General features: G+C 42.7%; 1 pseudogene; it reads left to right on the top strand.

Annotated features, from left to right (window-relative positions):
• The first annotated feature begins 1,381 nt into the window (after window positions 1–1,381).
• Window positions 1,382–4,353, top strand: LOC114038321 (annotated as a pseudogene).
• Window positions 4,354–4,989: the final 636 nt, after the last annotated feature.

Below are 4,989 nucleotides of genomic sequence, written 5' to 3'. Positions count from 1 at the left end.
TATTTATGGGTAAATATGTACATATGTATATGTGTGGATAGATACACAGATAGTTCATTTCTGACAAATTTGAGACTAAATTTCAGAGCATATTAATATTATTACTTTTTTTTTCCTTCACAACTCTCTCCTGGCATATTGGGTGCCCTGGAATAAAGTCCTGTTTACCTGTACCGTAGATGCTCCTCAGATTCTTTTCAGCATTCCTACTAGATTGTAAGCACCTTTCAAGATTAATCCCTTGAATGAACAAAAAGAAGTAATTAGGTGCTTATTGTATGCTTAACACAATACTAAGCACTGGGGCTACAGACGGAAAAAGTGCTTTCAAAAGGCTTATATTGTGACAAAGGTAGATAACATTTATAAGGAGTGATGGCTAGGGAAAGATGTTTTGGTTTGAAAGTCACAAGCATGGTAAGTGGAGACACAGTGAGGTTGATTGATATGACCTTTGTAGAAACAATGGAGATTGATTTGATTACAGTTAATCATGCAAGAGGTGGAATGAGGGATTGGAGGTAACATAATGAGCAGCGGTGGTGTAGACAGCAAGATGGCCAGAGTGAATGTCCGGATAGGATAGGAAGCATGGTTTGGGCCACCTGGTTGTAGTGGGCTACATAATTTTGCAATTCACACCCTCATTAATTGAGACAGCTCAGCTCTGGGTCAAAAGTTCCAAGAGTAGAAACTGAGTCTCCCAGGGCATGGTCTCTAGAGGGTCTAGTGTTCTAGGCTTTAGCAGGCACGATATATGGGATGGCAAGAAGCTGCCTCATTCATCTTTTCATCTCCATGTTAGCAGGCATAGGGCCCTGAACATAGCAGGCATTCAATAAATAGCTGTTGAATGGATAAATGAACCTTTTGCCTCATCTCTCTCTAGCATCCCTTAAAGCCAGTCTCCCACCAGTCGTGTCAGAGGACTTGAGTTTGAATTCAGGCCCTGACATTCACTAGCTGTGTGTCCAAGAACAAGCCATTTCCTTTTTCTAAACCTTAGTTTCTTCATCTGTAAAATGGGTGTAATAATCTACTACTGAGCTCACAGGTTTCTTAAGAGGAAAGTACTTTACAGATATTAAAACACTATATAAATGCAAACTAAAAAAAGTAATCTGCCCAAGGTTTCACAGCTATCAAGTATCAAAACTGTGTTGAAATCCTGCAATTGTGCCTCCAAATCTCTGCACCCATTTCACTATGTCACATATAGAATGTTCACAGGGAGAGACAGTAGACACTAGTTTTGGAGACAGTGGACCTGGGTTCAAATCCCAGCTGTGCCATTTGTAGTGTAACCTTGGACAAGTCACTTTCTTTCTCTAGGCCTTGATTTTCTTATTTGAAAAATGAAAAGAGTAAAGCTAGATCCAAGATGTCAGCTGTGGGCCTACATGCTCCTGAGTGTGAGTATGGTAGGAACCAGATTAAAATGTAATTTAGAAATATTAAGCAAAATTAATTTTAAAAGTACAACAAAACATAGATAATATTATATTTGAAAGCTGAGTTAACATGTGGCCCACAGAGATCCTTATGTGCTAATCAATGGCGCCCATTTCTATTTGAGTTTGACACCACTGGGATAGATGATCCCTTCTCTCCCTCTCCCTATACTCCTATGAGCAATACTGTTTATTCTGTGCATTGTAGAAGTAGCTACTTGCAAGGCTGGCAAAGACTATGTTGATTAATTGCTCGGAAATAAGCACTAGGTCTCATTAAAGGTTGCACCGAGCATCAGACTGTAGGTTTCCAACTGCTCTTTCTTTGGATATGTGTGTCTTTGTCGTCACCCTGGTTGGAGGGGGTGGCCTAAAGGATCTATTTCCCAGCAGCCATTGGCACTCAGAATTGTTTTCCTCCTGCAGTGGCAGCCACACCACTCACTCCATCCAAAGCCATCCAGCCTGAATCATCTGAAAGAAATGGGTGTGACAAGGAGTGCTTTTTTTTTTTTTACCCCTCTGAGTGAAGCACCCTGTGAAAATCTCATTTCCAGCCATCAGTTTGAATTCTGTCTCCAATTGTTCTTAACATTCTTCTTAATCTGGGAGCCTTTGCAAATAGAGGTCACCAAACAGGCACCTTCTCACTCTTCTCATTACTGATATTTTGCCATTATTCCCTGTATGACCTTGGGCAAGCTCCCACCTCTTTCCGGGCCCCATGTTTCTCATCATTAAAATGAGGGGTTGGGTTTCATGATATCCAAAGTCCTTTCCAGTTCTGAATTCTTGTGAATGATGCTGGGTCAATAGAGAATAATATCACTATCCAATAGTCACCCAGGCCTGCAACTTGGCGTCACTTTTGACTCATCTCTCTGCTTTGCTTTCCTTCTCTGACAAGATGTCAAGCCTCTATGGATCCTTTTTCTATGAGGCCTTTGTTATCCTCCTCGCAACACTCCCCATCATGTTCTTTCTGCTACCATTCTGGTCTAGGCCTTGTCATCTCATACCTAGTTTATTTGCTACCCACAGTCTCCTAACAGGTATCCCTATCTCCAGCCTAGTTGGCCAATGAGGGCCATATTCAGGGAGCTCTGTCTGGTGCCAATCTACCCAGACGCTTACAGAAAACCTTGCCTGCATCACCACCAGAAAGAAAGGGCTCAATCTGGTTGGTGAGCGCCTTTTTAATGCACGCTTATTTCTGGCTCAGCAGCCTATTAAACTTTCTTTACCACACATTAAGCAGATAGGAAACGGTCACAGAATATCTGAGCATGCCCTGAACCATGGGCAGGGCCCTTCTATTCCAGGTCATCATGGCTTCAAGAAGCAGTTTTCTCAAGCATCATGAAGGATGATACCAGGCAAAGCTCTCTGCATGCTGCCAAGCTGGGCCCTCATTGGCCAGTGTCTCCCATTAAATGAGGATAGTACTACCAAACTACCGTCTCTATCAGAACTTCTTTGAGATGATGTACTCAGAAATTCATAATCCTCTCTTTGACATTCAAAGCCATTTATACCCTAGGTCCCTCCTACCTTTCCAGTATTCTTACATCATACTCTCCTATGCATATTCTTTGATCCAGTGACACTGGCCTCCTGACTGTTCCACAAATGAGTTACTCCATCTCTCAGCTCTGGGCATTTTCTCTGGTTATCCCCCATGATTGGATTGCTCTTCGTATTCTGCTCTGACTACTAACCTCCCTGCTTTCCTTTAAGCCCCAACTAAAGTCCCATCTTTTACTGGAAGCCTTTCCCAACCCCTCTTCATTCTAGTGCCTTCCCTCTCTTAATTATTTCCTACTTATCCTGCATGTAACTTGCTTTGTTTATATTTGTTTTCATGTTGTCTCCTCCATTAGTTTGCAAGCTCCTTGACGGTAGGGACTGTATTTTGATTCTTTTTGTATCCCTAGCACTTAGCACAGTGCCTGGCACATAGCAGGTGCTTAATAAATGTTTATTGATAGATTGATTGATTACTTTGAAATATCTCTTAGACTTATTTCATGTTCTCCATTCTCACTGCTGCCACATTAGTATAAGCTTTCATCACTGATAGGGTCATAGGATCATATAATTTAGAGCTAGAAAAGACCTTAGATATCGTCAAATCTAGCCCCCCCTCTCATTTTATATTGAAGAAATTAAGGACAGAAGAGGTAAAATGACATACCCATGTTCACAAGGTAGTAAACAGACTTATCAAAATGAAGGATTGGGTGTCAGGAATTCACATCCCCCAGTTCTTTACCTGCTGCCCAGCCCCTCTCCCCATCTGCAGCTGACCAACCCCTCTCAGATATATTTAATAGTCTCAAGTGCATGTCCTTTACCGTCACGGGCTCCTTGGCCTCCATTATTTTCAGTATTCTTGTTGCAACTTGTGGCACAGTAAAAAGTGACCCTGGTATTGGAGCCATGACAATCATGAGGCCAGAGCTGATCATGAAGTCGATCATTCCTTCATCATGACTGGCATCTTCACTATCTATGGTCTAAAGGTGGCTGTTCTCATTGCCAACCCTCTGATGCTGAGAATTATGCTGTTCACGAGCTTCCTGCAGCTGGGGGCCGTCCTCAGTGTGGGGCTGAGTGAGCTGGCAGCTAGCTTTTCCATTGGCATTGTAGAGGATGCTGGTGTTCAGGGGATAGCAGAGCAGCCTCGACTATTCATGGGGGTGGTCCTAATGTTGAACTTAACTAGGTGCTTGGCATGTCCAGCCTGATTGTGGCCCTCATTCTCCTTACAAAGTACACCCTTTTCCCCTCCCTTCTTCCCAGTCTTCCTCCAACTCTCATGCCTGCAGTCACACAGTACGATGCGAAGACCTACCTTAAATCACCCCATTGCTCCCAGTTCACTCCAGAAACAATGGCCTGACACTTGGTGAAGTAGTCCAGTTGGTAGTGGGTCTCATAAATGTACAATGTTAGTGACTGTTCTGTCTTTGTCACTCTACACTGGATTGAATGGCTCCCACACTGGGCCTGGCTGGGACTGAAGGTAGTTGTGCAGTCTCCCTACCCATTTGCCATTGGTGCTCTATGTGTAAAAATGAATCAGAATTGTCATTTTTCTCTTCACTGGATGTTTGTTTATAAAGATTTGACATGTTCATAATGAAAAAAAAATAGAGGTAGCTAGGTAGTGCGGTGTATAGAGCACTGGCCCTAGAATCAGGAGGACCTAAGTTAAAATTTGGCTTCAGACACTTAACTAAATGTGTGATCCTGGGCAAGTCACTTAACCTCAATTTCCTCCCCCCCCCACCAAAAAGAGAAAGATTTGAACTAGATCTTCTCTAGCCTCCTTTCCAACTCAGTCAATCAATTAATAAGCATTTATTAAGCATCTACTATTTTCAGGCAACTGAGCTAGGTTCTAGGTTCTAGGACTTTTGTCTTGCCACTGGACTTCAGTGACTCTGGAAGAGAGAGCGAGGCTGACGACTTTGTGCAACTCTGTCTTACTGATATCCAATTCATGTGCAAGTCAAGACATCACTGTGTGATGTCA

The sequence above is a fragment of the Vombatus ursinus genome, unplaced genomic scaffold, assembly GCF_900497805.2.
Source record: "Vombatus ursinus unplaced genomic scaffold, bare-nosed wombat genome assembly UNPS02010916.1, whole genome shotgun sequence".
Taxonomy (NCBI): domain Eukaryota; kingdom Metazoa; phylum Chordata; class Mammalia; order Diprotodontia; family Vombatidae; genus Vombatus; species Vombatus ursinus.
Note: the sequence above shows the minus strand (reverse complement) of the source record. Positions and strands in the feature narration are given on the sequence as shown.